Here is a 22,942-nt window from a genome sequence, read left to right as displayed (position 1 = left end):
CACAACCTATTTCTTTGTTTCATAACCACTGCGCTCTCTCTCCTTTGGCATTGCAAGAAATTCAACAAAACCTACTTCATCTGGTTCAACTTTTTGATTTAGTAGTGGATCCGCTGTTCTGTGAACGAGGAGGCAGGGAAAGCGATGGGGAGAGGCAGGATAAATGTATTTGAAATGGAACGTGTCCACTCTAAATAATTTCGTGTGGGAAAATAATTTCAAGTTGAAGGATAATTACAGAAGAGACGTCCAAACCCCTCGAGCCGCCGCCGTCCGCGTAGCCTTGGAAACCCCTCGCCGCGGCCGGAGGACCGCCGCCGGCTCCGCGCCGCCGCTTCCTGCCCCGGGGCGGCGCACCCGGACTCGGGGAAGGTGCCGCGCGGGGAAACGTGGCACCGGCTCCAGCCCGCGCCCGGGGCGCCGGCGAACGGCGGCCGTGCGCTCCGAGGAGCCCCGCCGGCCGGGCTGCGCGGTGGCCGCGCACCGGCCGGCGGGAAGGGCTGCCCGCAGACCCGGCGCCCGCCCGCGGACGGGAAGTGGCGCCCGGCCCGCCCTCCGCCGCCCGCCCGCGTTCCCGAAGCCCCGCACCGCCCCCTTTCTCTCGGCCTCTCCCTCGGCCTCCGCCACCCCGGCCGAATTCTTGCATAAATTATGCCAGGCGCGCCTGACGTCAGGTGGCGGCGCGCGGGCGCGGGCGCGGGCGCGGGCGCGGAGGGAGCCGGCGGCGGGCGCGCGCGGCGTGCCGGGGGCGCGCAGGCGCTGGCGTGCAGGGGCCGCGGTGGCGGCGGCGGCGGCGGTGGCGGCGGCAGCGGCGGTGGCGGCGGCGGCGCGGGGGTTGAGCCGAGGTAGTGCGGACGCGCTCGTGCTCGGGAACTATCGGATTAAACTTGAATCGAGTGAAATTACACAAAGGAGCGCCACCGAGGAGGCAGCCTGGCGACCCGGAGACCCTGAAACTCGCCAGAGCCCTGTTCGCTCCCGGCCAACTCCGCGCCCGTGGATTCAGACCCCCGGCCGCGGCCGCCCAGCCAACTCCGGAGCCCGCTCTGCGTTTTGTTCCCCCTTCGGCGCAGGGCATCGGAGGAGCCCGACCGACCGACCCGGTGAGCTCCAGAGTTCGCCGGGCGCCTGCGGGAGGGGCGGCGGCGGCAGGAAATCGCTCCGGGCCGGGGCTGGGGCCGCGCGAGGAGTTGGGGACGAGGAGTTGGGCGTGTGCGGGGCGAGGGGCGAGGGCGGGCGGGGGCCGGGGCCGGCGCAGGAGCGCGGTGTCGCCCGTGCCGTGTCGCCGGCGTCGCGGTCCGCGGGGCCCGAACCCGCGCCCCGAGCGCCGCCCGGCGCCCCAACTTTTGCTTGCGTCCGCGGGGCCGGCGGCGGCGGGGGCGCGCGGTCCGGCCGAGGGTCACTTCCTCGCATGTAAATGGCTTTTTGTTGTGCTGCCGGCGTGGGGGGGGGGTTATGGGGGACAGGAGGGAGCGTGTCTGCGCGCGGGGGAGCGCGAGCGCGTTTCCTCCCGCCGGCGCCGAGCACGAGTTGCCGGCTCCATTCGAAAGAAAAAGGAAGGAGAAAAAGTTGGGCTCCAACTCAAGTGCGAGTGGGCGATGGGCGCGCGGGCGCGGGGCGGCTGAGCGGCGGCGGCTCGGGGACGGCGGCGACCCCCGCCTCCCGCCCCCGCCCCCCGCTCCGGACCGACCACGCCGCGCTCGCGGGGAGCGGCGGCCGCACCGGCGCGAACAAAGTGCGTCCCTCCTGGCGCGGCGGCGCCGGCCCGCGCGGGGACGGCCACCGGGCGAGGTGGGTCGGCGGCGGGGAAAGTGCGCGGGGCGCCGCGTGGGGCGGGGGTGGCGTGAACACGCGGCGCTGGGGTCGTCCCGAGCCCAGCCCTTGCCGGCCGCGGGCGCGCAGTTGCGGACCCGTGGCCCGGGGCTCCCGGGGCTCCCCGGCGGCTCCCAAGTACGCGAGGAGGAGAAGAAAGGGAGCGGGGCCGGGGCGAGCGCGGGGAGGCGCGGCGAGGCGCGGCGAGGAGGGGACCCCACCTTGCCGAGCTGGCCGGGCCAACGGCAGCGGTGGCTGCATAATAGCGACTCTAACCCCTGAAAGGCAACTCGGCTCTCCGGCCCCCGAGCCCGCCCAGGGAGGGGTCGCCAGGTGGCCCCCGAGGTGGTCCGGGCGCGCTCTGCCCCCGTAGAGACCCGCGGTTCGGAGCGTGAACGGCGGAGGTGGCTGGAGGCCAAGCGGTCAGCGGGGAGAGGAAGGAGGGCGACGGGGGACGCGTTGTTTGTTTGGTTCGCACCGGGGACTGAGCTCGCCGGGGGCGCGGGGGCTCGGGCACCCCGTGGGCTGCAGTGCGGGGCTCGCGTCCGCTCGGGGCCATCGCGGCCCGGGGGTCGGGGGGGAAGGGCGGCGGACCCCGGGCGGGAAGGGGGGGGGGCTCGGGAGGCTCCGGGGAAGGAGCCGGCGGCCCCGAGCAGCCATCATTACCGAGCCGCCTTTCTCCGAATGGCTCTTCCTCGAGGAGTCCGGCGCTGTGGGAGCGCACCCCAAACTCCCGGCCGGCCGCCCGCTTTGTGAGCGCCCCCGTAGAGCGGGCGGCGCAGGGAGTGCTCCAGCTGCGGGTCGGACTGTTTCCCCGGAGGTCACTTTTAGAGATTGTTCACGCCTGGATTTTAAACTAGTTTTTTTTCCCCCCTCTTCGGAACAGACAATGGACAAAAGAAAAGTAGCAACCCACATGGAGAGTTTCCTTTTGAATTGCTAGAATTAGATACACTATCCAGCTCTCCACTTGTTAAGTATACTTTTTAGTTTCCCATTGTATATTATCTAACAATCGGTTTAAATGACTTATCTTGAAATATGTTCATCTTTTGGGCTTGATTTCTGGTATGTATGAAATATTTTAATTTATTTTTAGAGGATTATGTGAAGGGCCTAATTTTTATTTTTTAAAAAACATATTAGTTTAAGCCGTCTTTGCAGTGGGTAATGTCTTTCTAAGAGGTTGAATGCATTTCCCCTCAACCGTCTCCCAATAATGGGTGGGGGAGTACTCACCATGTGTAATAGTCAAACAGAAAAATAAAAACTTGTCTGGATTTCCTCACAGATCTGTTCTAACGATGACAAAAAAAAAAAAATCTTAGTGACCTTAGCATGGGAACCCGGTTTATCCCCAGTTATAATTCCCTTTAGATTGCAGTAATGTGTAAGTACTGGGTCCTCCTCATTTTAGAAATAACTTGGCAGTGATTTTATGAAGTCGAACCCGCCTCCCAGCCCCCAGAGTACATCTGTCGCAGAGTGTTTTTGTCCCGCTGTTGCACAACAGAAGCTCTCCAGTCTTTACCCTAAAATGGCAGCTTTCATTTGACTGGGGCCCATTCATTGACAATGATAATAAAGAGGCTGAAAGCTAGATGCTTGGGGCACGTGGTTTGCTTTTCTAGGTGATAATAAGTAGGAGACATTTTATGTCTTCCAGATTTGCTCGGGAAAAGTTTATTTTCCCTGAGAAAAAATCTGTACTGTAGAAAAAAGTTACTAAGTAAACAATTTGGAAATGAAAAGGGGCTTGCAGCAAGTTTTAGGAACTAAATTTTCTTATTTTGCAAAAGAGTTGAAATCTGGCATTCCTTCCTTTTTTGGTAACCTGATAAAGGAACGTAATGGATCTTTGGGAGGCTTAAACAGGTGAATGTCCTCACCATGCTACTCAGGAATTGTTTTCTAGAACTGTAGACTTTATCATTTATATTCTTTTGATATTTTCTGTTTTTTCTCCTTGTGTGCAAGCCAGTAAATTGGAGCTTGATTAATTATATTCTGGGTTTCAAGATTGAAATGAGTTCCTAGATATGAAATGAATACTACTACTACTACTACTAATAAAAGACTGGCATGTCAGTTTCACACTCTAGTTGTATTGGTTTTATCAATGGATGTATTTAAATTAACTTCCTTTTCTATATCTTAACATAAAAGTCAGGGTAGAGAAATGATGTAGGTCATATATAGGTAATGGTGATAGTTAAAAACTCCAGGGTTATTTTCTCCTTTTCAGGAAAAAACACTTTTTTTCGAGGTGAAAATATAGAAGTCAAGTTTAAAATAATGCCTCTAAGTTCATAGATTTATTGTACTTGATCTAGTTTTTAAACAGTTCAACTTACAGGACCAATTCTAAAACTTTTTCACTAATGTTACTTTTATTGAATTGAGATGACTACATTAGAAATACTTTAAAATACTGTGTCAAAGATAGGTCACAACTTTTCTTCATACAGACAGATGCAGTCAGTGTACTGTAGCATAATTTTTAGGCAATTCGGTCAAAAGAAAAATATTTTTCTCTAAGAGAATACAGTCTGAGTGCCCTTCTGTACGTGCTGTGTAACCCATAACACTCTACATGCCAAGTTCAGAGTCATTATGGCAAAGCTAGGCTTACAGTATTTTACTCCCTATGCTCAGGAACGGCTGCCTGCCGTGCAGTCATGTCCCTTAGTTACTGTGGACTCAGCGTCAGTGGCAAAGCTTTCAGCCTGTAAACGGCCAGTGAAGGGGCAGTGCCTTCCCTCAGAGAGTTTACCATCTGGTGGGGGAGAGAGTTCTATAGCTAACCAAGTACATTTCACTTTTAAGATTAACTTTGAAGGTAGTAGTGATTTTTTATCCTTTCTTATTCATACCCATATATGGCCTTTAGGGTTTGACAGCAGACACTATGGTCATCTCATAAACATCTATAAATAAGGCATTGCAAGAATAAAAATGCTCAGTCAGGGCTGAGCAAAGTGTGCAACTACAAAAAAATGGCCCTTAAAACTACAGCTTTGTACTAAATTGTTTTACTTTAGTATTAAAATGCTTTCTACATGTAAACAGACAAGCGCTAAAGTAGATATGGGTCACGTAGCTAAAGTCACCGAAAAAGATGGAGAAGTAGCATTTTGGGGGATGTTGAGGTGACGTCAGGCACATATTGGCGCTGTGTGACTCGGTTGTCTTTTTTAGTCACATGGACACATTCGTGTATCTTTTTTTTTTTTTTTACAAGCTGTTCTTTATATGCCATTAGAAATTCAGAATTTAGTATTGTATCTTCCCAGGTTTCTAAAGCCATTGATCTTTATTAGTTTAGGAGATAAAAATTTCCTTTTTTCATTAGAAAATTTTATTATTTTGTCTTAGTTCTCAAAAAGCTGATATTCAAAGGTGATGGATAATGTTAAAATATAAAATAAATTGGGAGTAAATTATCACTTAATTTTTCTACAAAAATATGACGATGCAATGATTTATTTTAATTTGGGTATTAGTCAGGTCGGGTTGCAATTATGGCAGAAGTCCATAGCTGATTATGGTGGTTATTAAGAGCTGGGAAGGTAATTAAAAACACTACTACTGCTCTTTTATTTTACTTGTATCAGTATATTAAAAATCTTAAATGAAATTACACCTGCATGATAAAAATTACCAACAGGAAATAGGGATTACCAACAGCAATAGGAAATTACAAATAGGAATAGGAAATCATAATGATATTGTCAAATAGAAATTTATCTTACAATCATTAATGAATCTTTGGGTCTTTAGAGCGTGAGGACCTTAGAGAGCTAGTCAAACTTCCTCATTTTACAGAGTGAGAAACTAAAGCCCAGAGAGATTAATTAAATGAGTTGCCTCTGGCTGGTCACCCAGTTATCGCAGAGCTGGTGGGTCGCAGCTGTCTTCCTGGTGCCTAGCTCGGTGCTGCTGCCCGGCAGGCGCTGGCTCTGGAGGAGCCTGGCCCTCTCCCTCGTACATTCGGACAATCCTGCAGCATCTGCTAACGTAGCTCTTAAAGGTGTTCTTAAGCCCAACAAAATTTATTTGCTTCTTCTATGTCATGGTTTAGAGAGGTTTTTTTTTTTTTTTTAAATTCCTCCTTGGTTGGGGGGTGGTGGGGAAACTATGATTATCCATCTAGAAAAATGTAGTGATAATTATTCCAGGGTTTGATTACTGTTTTCATTTTATAAGCATGTATTCATTACCATAACTAGATTCCTGTACCTTTTTTGTTTGTTTGTTTTTGATTCCTGTACTTTTAAACTAATGTTAGTTGGCTACAAACACGATAGTTTTCTCAGTGAAGTATTTCTCGAGGGTTATGTTTTGTTTTTACTTTGAAAGTTAAAGACTATCTTTTAAAAAGTAAAAATAATGTAGAGTAGTGCCCTGGCTGGTGTGGCTCAGTGGATTGAGCGTGGGCTGCGAACCAGGAAGTCACCAGTTCGATTCCCAGTCAGGGCACATGCCTCCGTTGCAGGCCAGGTTCCCAGCGGGGGGGCCACATGACAAGCAACCACACATTGAAGTTTCTCTCCCTCTCTCCCGTCTCTAAAAATAAATTAATAAAATCTTAAAAAAAATAATGTAGAGTAGTAATGAAGCAGCAGAACTTGGTAGTAAAAGGCTGATTGGCCCCTGGGCTTGTTTCTTTAGGCCAGTGTGGAATCGGAGAAGCTTCCTTTCCTGGCCATTTCAGCCTCACTGCCGCTGTGGTTGGCAGGCTTGGCTCTGGTGGCAACCGACTCTGGACTGTGATCAGTTTTCTTGTTTCATCTGCTTTCTTGTTGATTGATTCAAGTATTTATTGGGTACCTGCTACCCAAAAGGGGATGGGTGTATCTGAGTGGTGCCGTGATACAGTGGTGCCGTGAGAAGATGTGGCAGGTCCACACGTACATGAAATAAAGCCACTGCAGTCTCGTGGGCAGTGGGTACCGTGTGGGGTGCTGCTCTTTACGAACGGGTGTAGCAGTGCTGTCCAAGTGGTGGTAGAAGAAGGGAGCAGGTCTAGACAGCCTGGAGAGACGCAGTGTGTTTGAGGTCTACAGAGAGCAGCTAGATGAGACTCAAGAGGCAGGTACAGGCCAGCTTGGGAAGGGCTTACAGGATATGGAATTTGGGATTTTTAAAAAAGCAGCAGAGTGACCAATGAGTGTGAAGCAGTGCTGGACATGAGCAGACTTGAAGACTAAATTGATGGGTGGGGCAGGGGAGGGAGAATAGATGGGGAACAGCATCCTCCCTGCTATTGTTGTGGTCCATGGCATGGAGAAATAATGGCTTGGACTAGATTGATGACTGTGGGGATGGAGAAAAATGGACAGATTTGAGAAATATTTAGGAGGTTCAATGAATAGGACTTGACGGTAGATTTGTTCTCAGGAAGAGGAAGGTGTCAGGGAATGTAGGTTTCTGGTGTATTCCTCTGGTTGCTGATGCTGTTCACTGAGACAGGGAGCTCCTGAGGACTAGATTTGAGGAAGTTGTTCATGAATTCTTGTAGCAAATGACTGATGTAGTCTAGTAGCACTCCAAACCGTTCCAAAATGATTTGCTAGCTTCCCCTAAGATGTTGGTACATGGTGAGCCCACTAAGGATTGCTGTTGGGGGTCCCTGGAAAGGGACAGGGGAAGGAACCTTTGTTACTTGTCTAACATGTGACACTTCCTGTGTTCTTCGCCTAATGTGTAGCACTTTGCTTCTTCCTTGCCTACAATGTAGCACTTTGCATGAGTGTAATGATCATAGATTGAGGCCAGAATCCTATGGTAAGCAGACTTCGCTACATTTTGTTCTTCTGTATCTCCATATTCTCCAGGCAGCTTTCTGTTGCTAGTTACACATTGGGACAAGGTCCTTGGGCTCTCAACAGATAGCTGGTGGGTCCAACTGTGCCCTCAGTGGAGGGAGGGAGTTGTGTTTTAGGAGCTCGTTGCAGTCATACATGGGTGTGGTAGAAATGAATACATTACTTAAGTAATTGTGGAAAAAAATAGCATCCGTGGTCAGAATACTTACCTAATCTTTAGTGTATATGTAAACCGCTTCTACATGTGAATCAGCTAAGAAGTCACTTTATTCATTTATTATAAAAAGGGGATTATGTAACATGGTTGGTAGTAAATGAGAGATGCTAACTGATAAATGCAGAACAGAAGAGCTTTTAAGTTGCTGACTTTAATATTCTATGAAATAAATTATGGAAACCCTGAGCATTTATCTTGAAACAATTCATTGCGGGAAGTGTTTGTATTTTAGTTTTTTGCCAGTTTGTATAGGTAACATTAGTATTCATTTGTTTCTGTTATGGGTCAGAGTTTGATTTGGGTATACATAAAGATACTCTTCCTAGGACTCATAGCCTGTGGTTAGGGGTCTATTTCAAAGGTATTTTTATTGACATTGTTCCTCATTGGCTTTTCTGGTGGTCAGTATGAATTAGTCAAGTCCACCAAGGTCCTTCCTGTCTCCTTCAGGGAAGGCAAGATTGTATGTCTTTTCAAGTTAATTTATGGACTTAAACTGGTTGTAGGGACCTGCTTCACTGGAAAGATTCCCTCCTTCCCTCCTCCCTCCCTCCCTCCCTTCCTTAACAGATCAGATATTTAATTAGGTTCTTCATAAGAAATTTAGAACTTCATTTTGGGAGGATAATGGCCATTTGTGAGAGCAAACATAGAGCAGTATTTGTGATTCAGTGGCTTTCTGATCAACCTTGTGCTGGTCTGGAGTCTAGTCTTTCTCTTTCTGTGTGTCAGAGGTCTCATCTTCCTGGTGTTTGGGCTTGTGTAGCTACTGCTTCTTGAAGTAAGCATCCATGAGATGTTTGGGGATTTTTGCACCACTGATCCAATTTGGGCGGAGGTGGCGATGACAAATTTCTGGTGTGTTCTGTGCAGAGGAACTTGATTAAGGGTCAGAAGTCCACTCACAAGAAGCAGGGCCCTGCTCAGCTGCTTCAGGAAAACCACCCGGTTGCCTCCGTGGTGCCCAGTGAAGAGGGTCCGCAGGGTCTGCAGAGGGCTGCTGGCCCGCAGTCTTCTCACGGGCCGACGGAAGGGCTTCCTGCCGTGGCTCACAGCTTCCGAGGCACATCTTCGGTAGGATAATATCTACTCATTTTGGGGAAGTTTAATCACTTGGGTGTCACCATTCTTGTTGCCACCAGCTGGTTTGAGGGCTATATGAGGGCTTGTTGCCACCAGTTCATGATAGTAGCAAGAACTTTCTTTTTCTTTTTTTTAAAAGAGAACTATTTTATTTTGTATTTTATTTTTACCAGAGGACACAGTTATTGATCTTAGAGAGAGGGGAGGGGAGGGAGAGGGACAGGGAGAGAAACTTCAATGTGAGAGAGAAACGTGTTCTGTTGCCTCTCCTACACGCCCTGACCTGGGAAGAAAGCCTGCAGCCCAGGCCTGTGCCCTGGCTGGGGATGGAACCCGCAGCCTTTCAGTGTCTGGGATGGCGCTCCGACTGACCGCCCCTCCCTGGCCGGAGCTCTCCTTATTCTTTGTAATCCTGGATTTAGCTGCTGAGCACTTCCTCTTGTGCGTGGCCTTTTGGGAATGCATAGCTGACAGGAGTATCTGCCAGTTCCTCTGACTAGGACAGGGCTTCGGCTGCAGTGGGACTTCCCCTTCTTAGGCCTCTTGGCCTTGAGGTTGCCCTTCTTAACCTCGGCTTCAGGTTTCTTCTCCTTGGTATCCAGCGTCTCAGTTTCTTCACCCACCATCTTGCAAGATGGGAAAGAAGCAAGTTTTACTTTCAGCATAAGTGGTTTTGAGGGCTATTTGGCTAAATATAGGGCCAGTAATATTCCTTTATGGTAGAATAGAAGAAAAGCTGTGTGTGCTAACTTACCTACAGATGGTCTTGTGCCAACTGTTTTGTGGCAGTTCACTTCTAATACGGTTTCTTCAACTTAAACTAGTTTTAAATTTTTCAAAAATCTTTGAAGAGGTATTTTCTTGTTTGGTCCCAACAACAGTGTATTGTTATGGTTAAAGAAATCATTGCCTCCTCAAAGGGGTAAATACTAAGTGGAAAGCTGTATGCAGGTTCCTGTGATGTGGGTTTTAGTGGAAGAATAAAGAGGATGTTTATTTGGGGCTCGTTCTCTCCCACCCCCACCCTTCAGCAGCGGCCTGGAGGCAGCAGATTGGCTTTCCACCGTGGGCTCCACCAACACGGGGGCGGGCGGAGCGCCGCTGTCGCTGAACCTCTGTGTCCGGAGCGGCGGGGAGTTGGACCCGTGTGTTAGTTTTGACAAGTCACTTACTCTCCCTGGTATCCTCTGCTTAGAAGTCAGCGGTTTCCGCACCATATTTTACTGCATTATGTCTGATGAAGGGTACGTATTGATAGTACCTCAGTAATTCATGTTTCTCCTAGTTCTATGGCAAGTTGGGACTACTTTAACTGATGAAAGAATCTGTTCTCTTTTTATCCTTCTAAAAGAAACGTAACATTTTAAAATCTGTTCTGTTGATATTTAAAACAGAATTACAAAGCCCTGGCTGGGTGGCCCAGTTGGTTGAGCCTTGTCCTATATACCAACAGTTGCAGGTTCGATTTCTAGTCCGGGCACATAACTGGGTTCGATCACCAGTTGGGGCATGTGAAAGAGGCAGCGGATCGGCGTCTCTCTCTCCCCCACTCCCCTGCCTCTCTCTCTATAAAATCCATAAGCATGTCCTTGGATGAGGATTAAAAACCATAATTATCATATATATATATATTATTTTAACACACACACCTAAAAACTGTCTTTAACGTGATACTCAGCAGACAAACGGAGAGCTCCCTGTAGAGAAGCCCGCCCTCAGTTTCCGAGGCAGTGCTCGCCACCTCCGTAAGCAGCTAATAAAATCAATGTGAACACAGGCGTACGATAAAAAATATGCCTTAGTTGGTGAGGACACTCTACCCATCTGAGCTACCCAGCCAGGGCTCTCAAGGTAAATTAAAAAAAAAAATCTCCATTGCAGTATTTTATATTCTTGTACACCTGACCTTGTTTGTGCTTGAAATTTTGCTTTGGCTTATTGTAGGCGTATTGATTTTGTCATTAAAATCATGCAGACTCATCTCGAGAATTTAAAAATCTTGATCAAACAGTGTTTAATTTCTCTGTTAGGTGTGTGTCGGGGCAGTCAACTGAAATTGTGCAGAAACTCCACCACCACATTATTAAAAATAACAGCAGTCACCCAACGAGTAACAGGTATTGAGCATTTCCAGTGAGCTGGGCATTCTACCAAGTGTTTTCATGGATTGTCTCAGTTACTTATCAGAACAACTCTAGGAAATGGGTAGAATTACTAACCCTGTTTTACCAGTGAGGACACTTGGACTGAGAGGTCAAATTGCCCAGGACCCTACAACGCAAGCGAGGAGTGGAGGACAAATTTGAACCCAGATGGGTCATTCTTCAGAATCTGTGTGTGTAACCATGATGCCTCCTTGCTGTCTAGACCAGCTTTGAGGCTTGCGTCATTACTGTCTTAATAGGCACCGCCCTGTAATCCTCTGTCACTTCGTCATGCTGTGGCCTGTCAGCCCAGGCTGTTTCTGTCCCTGCTTCCTCTGCTTGTGCCCACTACACTTGTAGAGCCGTATGTCTTGGGATGTTTGGCACCTGAGACGACCAAGTTCCAGCCCATCACCTTTAATTTTCTTCTTCTCCCGTGGAGAGGAGAGCAATTGTCCCCCCCCCCCCGCCCCGTGGCTGAGAACTTGAGTTGTGACATCAGACAGATTAGCTAGTGAGTCATAAAAATGGAAATCATATTATCACCTACCCAGAGTGATGGTGGAAGATTAAAGGAGGGATTCTATCTGAAGTACTTAGTATGGCATCGGGCATATTTGCTTAGTAGCTAGTCGCTCACTCTTACTCATTGCACTTAGCAAATCATGTGTTTTGATTTTGTTTTTTAAGTTAAAAAGTCCCCCTAATCTTAGATTATGACCAGAAAAGAATGAGTGGCCTGCAGTGGTGGTTGGCTACGTGGTTTTCACTGATTTCTGGAGTAGGCGTTAGGGAATGTCTGTGTGTGTCTGTTCAGGTGTGTGACGAGGTGGTGCTTACCTAACCCTCTCAGTTCTGCAGAGGTGGTTCAGATGTCCCAGGTACTAACCAGGACAGGCTTGTGGGAGTTCTTTTCTAACTGTGAAGATGCTCATCTACTAACCAGGTTACAAGTGTCTTGCTAGTGAAACAGCCGTTCCTTCCTATTCCCCAAACCCGCATTTCTCAAAAAATGGGAGATGCTATCCTAGACCCAGAGTGGTGGGACATCTCCAGTCAGTTCTGGGATGTTAGCCATTTCCAGGGCAGACCAGAGTGGCCCAGGGTGTTCTCAAAGAGCATTTGATTCACTCATTTCCCTTGGAATTTTATTTATCGCTTAAGAAAGAAAAGGGGATCCAAAATGACAGTAGCTTGGGGGTCATGGTCTTGGCTATGAGTTGCAACTAAAAAGTGAGGAAACGCCTCCTTCTGGAAGGGTGAGACTGCGGGGTGGCCTCCTTGGAATTCCACTGCTATCCAGATCGGCATGAAAATGGAGGAGATGGAGTGGAGACAGCGTTTTATTTTATACTGTTTTATTTTCATTTACTCATGACTCTAAGGGGAAAAAAATGGGGGCAAAGTATAAACAGTTGGTAAATATCGATGTATGGGAGTTCCCGTACTGTTCTTCCATCTTTGCAAATTTGAAAAAATGTACCAAAATCAAAATGTATCAAATATCAAAATCAAAATCAAAATGTAAAATCAAATTTTTTTCCACAAAAAATGTATGTGAATTTGCATTTTGCTGAAACTATTTTTTACATAACTCTTTCCACTAAATACCAAAGTATGATTAATTAAAATGCTGAGGTAGGAACAGTAGCTGCCATTTTATAGGTGAGGAAACAGAGTTTTAGAGATTGTTTCATGAATTTGCCCAAGATCACAGCTATTAATGGTGGAGTTGGGACTCAAATCAGGATAGGCTGTAGCTTAAACCTGTCTGCAGAAATTGCTTTGGATGGTCTCACCAAGATGATTTAGGCCCTAGGAGGGAGGGAAGAACATTTGTGAAGAACTTAGACACCTGTGCTTTTGAGGGCCAACTCCTAGAGAGAAATTGTGAGGCTCAAAGGTGTCTCAGTGGATTGCAGTCAGACACTTCCTTTCCTCAGGTGTCATATCATACTGACTGCAAACGCTGTCAGCCTGAGACACTTGCTCATTCCAAGGGTCACTAGTGTCCTAGCCCTATTTTCATTTATTGGTGCATCTAAGATGTAGCCAACATCAAAGTATTCACCATGCTACAGAATTGGTTTTCCTCAAACTTTCTTTCCAGTGTTTATATAAGATGTATTAACTTACTTAGCATCTTTCTCTCACTGCATAGGACTTGAAAAGACCCAGGATGCTATGCTTTTGTTCTTCATAGATGCATTAATGTGGGTATATATGCAGCCTCCACAAAGCACTTGCAAACTGTTTTGCTAACACACAAGACAGCAGTCCGCCTTCTGCAGACATACTGTATTATTTAGATAGGTGTAAAACTCAGGGTATGAATCTGCAGACATATATCTTCTTTATAAAAAGATAAAGGCCGAAATCTGAGTATTACTTTGCCTCATAGGAATATTCTGTGCCGATATATTTCTAGCTTTTGTACAGGTTTTGTAGGTTTTTTTTCCTTTACAATTGAACAGGCCGTTAACTAACTTGAGTACAGTGAGCTTCCAGTTATAAGTTAAGTTTTACTATTTTTGATGCACTTAGAATTCTGATTTTTGTTTTGATGTGTAAAGTTTCAGAAGCAAGTTTATAACCAGAATTAGCATTTTAAGTTTTCTTTTTTCCTTCTTATTAAAAACAAAAATAAAAATCTGCTCTGGTGTCTGAAAGAAACTTCAAGTTTGTAAGGAATTTTGTGGCTACCGTTAGTGCTGAGAGCCATTCCCGTTTAGTCACTGGGGTTCCGCAGGATAAGGAGAACTCGGTCTTCTGTGCCGTTGAATAAGGACGTGGTACAGAGGCACAGGTAGTTGCCCTGCATGGGTGAACCCGCAGGGGGTGATGCTGCAGTCACTGAGCGCTGGCTGGCAGGCGGTGCCACGGTGCTCTAGGTGGAAGATGCCCCTCGACGTGTTTCACCGTGTTGGTGGCGAGCAGAGGCAGTTCCTGTGTGAGCACCTGCGCGGAAACCCAGGCTTTGGCCCACAGAATGGCCGGTCTTGAGGCTCGACTGTCATTCTCTCTGTGCAGGCTTTTCAGAACTCGGGGAAATGCCCACATCGTTGGCATTGCCTTTGTGGATCATTGCCATCATCATCATCGTCGTCATCATCACTTGGCAGACCCGAAGATGAGTCTTTACTGTCTTAGTTCCTCTAACTGAGACGGTTTGGGCTAGCTGCTGAATCTGTTGTGTGCTCGCATGTGTTTCACTTACACTAGGCTTTTTGATTCAGAGCATTACAGTATTAATTCACATCCTTATGAGATTTCCTTGTGTAGCTTTTACTCTTCCAAGGAACCTCAGCTTCCCCCTTTTTTTTACTGTTTGGAGACATTTGCATAGAAAATGCTTGTCCATTACTCTGGGGACAGAAAGCTAACGAAAGATGGCCTGGATCCTGCAGCTTTTCAACAAGGTTCTTGGTCCCTTGCCCTTTCGCCTCGCCAGGACTTAGAAGGTAGAAGGTTGTTTTGCAGATACCATGCGTCCATTGGTGCACAAGAAAGAGGAGAATTCTGAGCTGGACTGAGGTAGCTCTTCATCTTTTTTCTTCAAGGAACCTGTAAAATGGGTCTGATAGATGATTTTGAGGATCTTATGTAATTATTTAAAAAGTTCATTTGGTAATATGAGAATGACAAAATAGATATTATCAGGCTTTAGAATCAACACAGTCATTGGGGATCTTGTTAAAAATGCAGATTCCTCCACCCCATACCAGTTTTACTGACTCAAAATCTCTGTGGGCTGTCTAGAATATGAATTTTTTATCTAGGTGCTTCTGATGTCCTTTAAAGTTTCAAAGGCCACATGTTGCTCTGGCTGGTGTAGCTCAGTGGATTGAGCACAGGCCTGCAAACCAAAGGGTCACTGGTTTGATGCCCAGTCAGGGCTGGGTTGCAGGCCAGATTCCCAGTCAGGGACCCATGAGAGGTGACCACACATTGATGTTTCTCTTCTTCCCTTCCCTTCTCTCTAAAAATAAATAAATAAAATCTTAAAAAAACTTTTAAAGGCCACATGTTTAGGCCAATATGTTAGGTTACACAAAAACAACTTAGAAAAATGGATACTCTCATAATCTTAGAAAATTGTTTGGAATTTTGCAAGTAATGTTCTTCTGTTACAAAGAAATGAATGGAATGCAGCTGCAGTTTGGCATACGAATTAATGTAAAAGGTAAAAATGGACAAGTGGCCAGGAGTGTGAAAGCACAGTCCGCTTTAGAGGTGCTGTTGAAAGAGATGGACTGTAGCATGTTTTGTATGCATTTGTTAAATTTTTCCCATTATTGCCACAGAATACTAAAAAACTTGTTTTATATATAGTTCTAGTTTATGTGGTACAAAAAGAAAATTGATTTAATACGCAGCAGTAACAATTTTAGGGCAACCCATTTCAAGCCAGTGAAATAGGGACTTGTACTTCAAGCCCTTATTTTCAAGGGCATGCAGTACCTTTAAAATGAGTCATCTTCAAGGTGCTTCGGTGGGTGGGCCACTGCAGTTCCTGAGGACTTGGTAGCATAATCCTACAGAAGAGACAGGATGTCAGGTGGAAGGTAAAGGGAATACTTACATGGGACTCTTTTCTCAGTTGTCTGTCTCCCTTTTCCCCTCATTTCTTTCTCACTAACCTCCCTACCCTCTTTGAAACTCGGCTCCCAGACCTTGGCACAGAGGCACTGTTAGGGTCCCGGGCCTTCCCTCCCAGTGCCCCATCTCTCTTTTTCTGCTCCCTAAATACAGCCTGTATTCAGGGTTTTCATCTTGGCTTTGTTAGGGGCTGGTTTAGGCCCACAGCTTCAGCTCCTATTATCATGTGATTAATTGCTAAGTCTGTGTTTTTATTTCTGTTATCTCCCCCAAACTTCTGTCCTTTATATTCTAAGCTCGTCTAAAATCCGAAGTCTTCCTCACATCACCTCCTTCCTGCAAAGCAGAACAGAGGCAGCACAGCCCTTCCTCTGAACCCCGGCTCCACATCTCCAGCCCGCACCGTGTCCTTTGCCCTGTTTCCGCATCCTGGTGGTTCCTGCTCTGCAGGTTCCTTCTTCTGTGGGCCCAGTGTCCTCGTGTCCTGGCATCCTTGTTCCTTCTGCCACATTGCACCCTTCCTGACACCCACTTGGCTGTTAGAGCCCAGTTCCAGGCTTGCTAGGCCACTGCTGCTGTTGTTTGCAGTGGAGGAGAGCAGGGCAGTGACCAGTGGGTGGGGGAACCCCCCCCTCCCTTCCTGCGATCAGTGCCTCACAGCTGTGACTGTGAGTTCGCCGGAGCTCCTGCCCCTCAGCCCTCCACGGGAGCATGGCTGCTTGCAGAGGGGGGCCTGCCTCCAGCCCTGCTCCATGGGAGAGGCCTCTGAGTGCAGTCAGGCAGGATGAATTGAGTGTTGCAGCTGTGTCTCGATGGTGTGAGGTTGCCCTGCACCTGAGGGCTGTCCTCTCTGTGCCTCCTCAGTGACAGGTACCACCCCCTGCTTGGTTGTCTCCAGTGGTTTCAGAACATGCGTGGAAGAAGAGGAGGTGAGAGTTAGTCCTGCCTTCTGGGGCAGACCCCTTCACCGTGTTCCTGGCGTCTGATTGGCGAGTTTTCCCAGGGTAACATTGTTTTGATTAGGTACTCTAGGTGCGGTGTGAGTTAATCCAGTGCTTTTGTAGGTTAGCATGCAATAATGTTCATATTGTAATATTGCACTGGAGAAAACAACTAGCAACTGAAATCCTTTTGGGAGGGGACCTCTCGCCGAGGTGAGCGTTTCCTGAGGACCTGTACTGGAGTGGGTCGTGTAAGCACTGAGCAACCATTCGGTGGCACTGGGGTTGGGGCAGACACCTGCCTTACGACCTTGGATTCAACGGCACGCTTTCAGGAGTGGGGTTTGGGGAAACTGGACCTATCCAAATTCATGTTAGGTGCAGGGGTGTCAAACTCTCTTTCACTGGGGGCCACATCAGCCTTGCAGTTGCCTTCAAAGGGCTGAATGTAGAGCTCCTTGCCCCTAGTTAAGGAGTAGTAACATTTCTACAGTCCTAAAATTACATTCAGCCCTTTGAAGGCAACCGTGAGGCTGATGTGGCCCCCAGTGAAAATGAGTTTGCCACCTCCTGAGTTAGAGCTTTGGTACAGGGCCATACCCATGTCAGTTCTAGGAAGGATGTTAATGAATGCAAAGACATAGCTAGTAATGACAAGGAAAAAATGTAACAGTGTTTTCAGATTTAACAGTGAAGACTAAATGGCAGTTGTTTGTGTGAGACTCATAATAAAAATTATTAACTCCTTTCAACGATGGGTAAGAATTATGAGTGTGCAGATGTTTAGAATATTCTTGCTAACTTTTAGGTGTGACTTTAATGTTTGTGAAGGAGTGTTTATGTGAAGTTTTAACTGCTGAGGTCTGTGGGATATACTAAGGATGTCAACAGGCACATGAGGATCAGGGCAGGATGGCACAGTGTGTCATTAAGCGCCGAAGATGGGATGCTGTCGGTGTAGTAGCGACTGAGCGTGGCCAGTGCAGGGCTTGGTAGCGGAGAAACAAGTTAGCACTTTCTTTTGATAGGTTGGAGGAACTGAGAAATAACATGAACAATATCACGGAGATACTGTGAGCCAAGGGCCCCAGCAGGAAACAGCCAGCCAGCCCAGAGCAACCTGCAGGGGTCAGGGCAGGGACCTTCGCCCCAAGTGTTTTCCTGGGGAGAGCTGGAGCTGGGGCAGAGGGACCCACACACGCCCCTCCTTCTCTCAGCTTCTTGGACAGCCAGGCAGGCACTAGGGCTCGACAGGGTGAGCGTAGACTATGGCGAAACTGGGAGTTTAGACAGAGTGAGATCCCGACTTACATTACATGATGGAAATGGAGTTGAAAGGTTAGTTTGGCAACATGTGATGGATTGCAGTTGAAGAAGGATTAGAGGCAAAATGTCAGAGGCTGTTGAAATAGCCCAGCCAGCAGGCAGGGTGGCTGTGACTGCAGCACGGAGAACTGCAGAGGGGGAGAGACTCAGGAGGGGGACCGAGGAACCTGTCCTTCCAGGGGCGCCAGCAGGGAGCTGAGGACGGCTTGAAGAGGACTTAGGTTTGATGTTTTGAAGTTATATTAGATTCGAAATAGAACACATTTGAGGAGAGTAAGATATGTAAAAAGGTAAAAAAGTCACTTTAGAAAGGTTCCAGAATGAAGCTACTCCAGGATGAAGTTGTGCAATTTGCAAGTCGAGAAATGGCAAAACATTAAACCTTTAAAAAAAAAATAAAAGCCAGGCCCTGGCCGGGTAGCTCAGTTGGTTGGACCATCATCCGATACACCAAGGTTGGAGGTTTTCATCCTGTTGGGGCACATACGAGAACCAGCCAATGAACGAACACATGAGTAACTGGAACAACCACTTGATGTTTCTCCCTATTTCCACCTCTCCCTCTCTCTGTCCCTTTCTCTCTAAGATCAATAAATAAAAAGAGAGAACAGGTACATTCAAAAAATTAAAAAAGATTTTGGAATTATTTTTACGTGTAGTTTGACTTTATTTTTGCCAATATCCTTACAACATGGAAGCAGTCAGAAGAGTATGACAGAATTCTGCACTGACAGTCCACCCTTTCAGAAGGCAGACATCACGGTGGTGGTTTGGCCAGGAGCCTGTGAGAAGGCTCCACAAATGCAAGCACTGCAGGGCGGAGTCGGTCCGCTTATCCAGTTCCACTTCCTTGTGAAAGTGTGAGTGAGCTCTATGTTAGGAAGGATTGTCCATGTTTTTGTCCTTTAGCTGCCGTGATGTGTGGGTATGGATCTGTCAAAACTCATCAACATATTCTGTGAGTGGATACAGTAGAAAAACAGCTGCAGTCCAAGAGAAAAGCAGTAAAGGTTACAAGTTAGCAATGTATAGAAAATGATAATTGCCAGTAAACGTGAAAATCTCCAAATTAAAACGAGATACTTTTCCCTCATCAAATTAGTGAAGATTAAAAAAAAAATCTTGTTGCTGCCAGAGTATAATGAGAACTGCGTGCTCCCCGCCGTCAGCGTTCAGTAAGTACAAACATTTTGGGGAAAAATTAGGGAACGCGTATATCAGGACTTCCTAAAATGGCCATTACGGCTGTGGCAGTCATCTCTCCTAAGAGAAAACCTGAAATCCCTCAGCTGTTGTGAATAAGAAAAAACACTTTTGCACAAATTATGTTTGGAAAACAAAGAGTACGAAATGATATATTAACTATGGTCTCACTTTTACGCCAAATGAAATTGTAAGCACAGGAAGAAACTCGGACAAGTACATCAGTTTCAGACGTGCGTAGTTTCAAAGAAGGGCAGTTTCACTCAGTTAAAAGCTTTGATTCCAGAATGAAACATCTGATAATCAATCCCTGGCCAACTGCTTACTGGATGTGTAACTTCAGACAAGTGACTTTTTAGCTCTGTGTATGACAATCAGCAAGTTTTTAAACTTACCTAAGCTCAGCTTCTTCAGCTGGAACTGGGGGATGGTAACAGTACTTACTTCCTAGGCTTGTTTGGATTAATGCAACAGAGCATGTAAAATACTTCACATAGGGCCTGTTGCATTCTTAGAACTCAATAAATATTATTTATTTGGATTGCAGGTGGCTTTTAATTTTTATTTTTTAGTATTAAAATTTCAAAATGAAAGGTACTTTTATAATCAGGAAAAACAATAGCAGCCAACCCAAGAAGCCATCTGGTACCTTATATGGAAGGAAGGACTCTGATATCAATTTTTTATTATTTTGTGGTATAGGTAGGAAAATTTTTGACAAAAGTCATTTTAACTGGTTATATTTCTGAAAAACAGTCCCTACTTTTGCTTCTTAGGTTTTTCTTCTTTTTTTCTAGATCCCTTAGCAGTATTTGGCTATTTTCCCTCTTCCAAAGAATTTTTTTCTTTAGTAAGTTGAATTTAAAAGACTCCCCTTTTTCCTAAAGTGAAAGAAAACAAATCATGTTTTTAAAATTTTCTATAGGTGAAATCTGTATTAACTAGTTAATATTAACTGCACACTTAGCCCTCAAATTTCAGACATTTTAGTGCTAGCTTCTGCACATCTCACCTAATTGTTTAAATGTGTGAGCATGATTTTGATGTTTGGGAGGCGGAGGAGAAACCCCTTGAGATTTTCAAGCTTCAGTTAAAAGGCTTATTGTGTCTTGGAGTCAGTTGATGTAAGCTGGTAGGAAGACTTCAACATCTGGAACTCTTTCACCTTGGAATTGTGTCTTTGTCGTAGAAGGAACACATTCGGGCTGCGCACAGCCTGGGGAAGCTCTCAGGCTGTATTTTCTTCACAGGAGGGTAACAGCTTTGTGCTTATTACAAAGTAGCTTCAAAGCTTTGTTTCCTTGAAGTTACATTACCTTTCATTTACCTCAAACATTCTTTATTATATCTTCTGTGGCAAACAGAGGAAGATAAGAAAAGAGAAAACAAAGACAAATTGTTAACATTGTCCCCTAGATGAATTATGAATAAATGGGTTAATGGTAACATAAAACTTGAAAACCATACAATCCAGAATAATATGCAACTACATTTTATTGTAGTTCACCAAATCTAAGATGCTACCAATTGTAAGATAGGTACTATTTCTGATATATTGAAATATGACCAAAGTAAAGTATGTCTTAGGATCAATGAAATATAGTAATGAGGGAAAAAAAACCCCAACAACTTCAGTTTGCAGTCATTTGTATTTTTCTGTTTTGTTTCCTGGACAAAGAGGAGCATCACCTGAATGCATCTGAAATTGGAATTTAAGCCTCCAGTCTCTAGCAAAAAGGTTTCATGTCCATATGTCACTTTATTCACACCTGGTGCCACCTCTTACACACCTTGCTGTGTATGTCGTGAGTGCAGCGTGGAGGGACTCATGAATCAGGTATTTCAGCGTGACTCTGCATGGCCACTGGACCTAATGCAAGCAGACAGTGGGCCACTTTTTCTAGTGTTAATCTGCCAGACTGCTGTCAACACATTAGGTACCATAAAGCTGTGTCACCAAGACTGTTCCACAAGAGTGGTGCCAGAATCTATAAAACTCACAGTAAAGCAAGCAATGTACGGCTAACCACGAAAAGCCCGACTTAACAAAAAATCAAGTATTCAATGATAGATTCTGAGCTAAATACTAGGCTCGTGCCCACATGGTACATGTGCAAAAGTAGCAAAATCGGTTCTTGTTTATAAGATCCCTAAAATCTAATTACTCAGCAGTACAAAGCAAGAAAAGATCCCCTTCCATTTTTCGTATCTAGGGCAATTTGAGAGGGATTTGCGTGAGGTAGTGCGAGGCCAGTGTGGGAAGAAGACAAGGCAGGTAGACGTCTCCAGGCACAAATGTGGACCTGTTGTAACCATGTCAGAGAGTCCTCCTTCAGCAGGCAGAAAAAAAGGAAAATTTTTAGATAAAATGATGTCAATTTAAAGATTCCTTAAGTGTATAATTACGGATCGGAAAGACAGCGTGGCGTAAAGGTTAAAGACAATAGCTCTGGAGCCAGCCAGCCTGGGTTTAAGGCTTAGTGCTGAGACTAAGCTACTTTTGGGACTGTGGGCAAGTTAATTAACCTTTGTGCCTGTGTTTCCTTCCTTACAAAATGAGGTTAATAGTGCCATCTTCAGTGTCTGGCACATATCGGTCACTCATTAAAATGGACACCTATTAATATTGTCACGGCTTACTTTGTTTCTTAGTAAAGAGAACATGAAAGTGAGAGGTGTCAAGATTCAAGAGCCTCGGTGTCTGTTAATATGACTGGAGGTTTCAAATAAAGATGGTAGATAATGCCTTTCTTGGCATTGTAGCTGCAACTTGTGAGCAATTAGTAACATCTTGAAAAGAAAAGATTGAAAGTGTGATATGGCAACTGCCTGTAGAACACTCTGCTAGTAATATCTTGGTCAGGGGTTTCTGGATTTCCCCTTGTGTCATGTGGTTAAATAAGGAGTGGTTGTAACACGGCAGTGTGGATTTAGCTTATAATGAAGTCTCTGTTTTATGATACATATTCCTGTGTCTTAGGTGGTATAGCCAAATATTTTAATTTCACCAAAAATTTATATGACCATCAGGAAGAGCTGAGATGATTTCAAAATTGCCAAATATTGATATTTTAACTGTTTCTAGTCACCTAGGGTGAGCCAGGACTACGTGATAGTTCTTGTTTTATTACATTCCCCTGCCCTTTTCTTATCCTCATCTGAGGACATGCCCATTGATACTAGAGAGAGGGGAAGGGAAGGGGTGAGAGAGGGGGAGAAACACCAGTTGGTTGCCTCTCATGTGTGCCATGACTGGGGACTGAACCTGCAGCCTACCTATGTGCCCTGATAGGGAATCGAACCTGTGGCCTCTTGGTTTATGGGATGATGCTCCAAACAACTGAGCCACAGTGGCCAGGCCCCTCTCCTTGCCTTTTAAAAAGACTAGCATAGCCTGTTGTGTAGCCAGCCCTGCCTCTTGTCTTCCCATTGCTGTGGAATATGCCTGCAACTCCTCTGTTTGCTCCCTGAGAGCCTTCTCTCTGCTGTTGGGTGGGATGAGGGTGGGGGTGGTTATAGAAAACTAGAATAAGAAATAGGGCAGGGCTTTAAGGAGCTTAGAGTGGATTAGCTTTCATTTCCTATCCAACCCCATGCTCCATTGACTTCTAGGGTCATCTCACATTCTGCTTCAGCCACAGTATGACTTAGGTGAAGTGGTTTTTTTCTTACTTGTGTTTCATAGCTAGAGATTGTGTCTATAAAAATATTCCAAACAGCCACATTTCAAAAGATCATTAGGAGTAAAACTAAATACTAAATTTACACTTGGTGATTGGTTTTCTTAGT

At 46.0% G+C, this 22,942-nt stretch overlaps 1 protein-coding gene and 1 pseudogene across 4 annotated transcripts in view; one reads left to right on the top strand and one right to left on the bottom strand.

The window, feature by feature from the left end:
* The first annotated feature begins 790 nt into the window (after positions 1-790).
* Positions 791-22,942, top strand: part of CHD7 (chromodomain helicase DNA binding protein 7) — a 198,298-nt gene continuing 176,146 nt past the window's right edge. For 3 of the 4 annotated variants that reach the window (XM_053660799.1, XM_053660800.1, XM_053660796.1), the window contains exon 1: positions 791-1,103. The gene's annotated coding sequence lies outside the window, so the exon portion shown is untranslated. Of the gene's footprint in view, positions 1,104-1,523; positions 1,792-22,942 lie in introns of those variants that run through there. The other variant, XM_053660797.1, reaches the window with a different exon arrangement.
* On the bottom strand, positions 2,084-9,566 carry LOC119065423 (60S ribosomal protein L6-like; annotated as a pseudogene).

The sequence above is a fragment of the Artibeus jamaicensis genome, unplaced genomic scaffold, assembly GCF_021234435.1.
Source record: "Artibeus jamaicensis isolate MK-2021 breed Jamaican fruit bat unplaced genomic scaffold, CSHL_Jam_final scaffold_916, whole genome shotgun sequence".
NCBI classification, from domain to species: Eukaryota; Metazoa; Chordata; class Mammalia; order Chiroptera; family Phyllostomidae; genus Artibeus; species Artibeus jamaicensis.
This window is presented reverse-complemented; position numbering and strand designations above follow the sequence as displayed.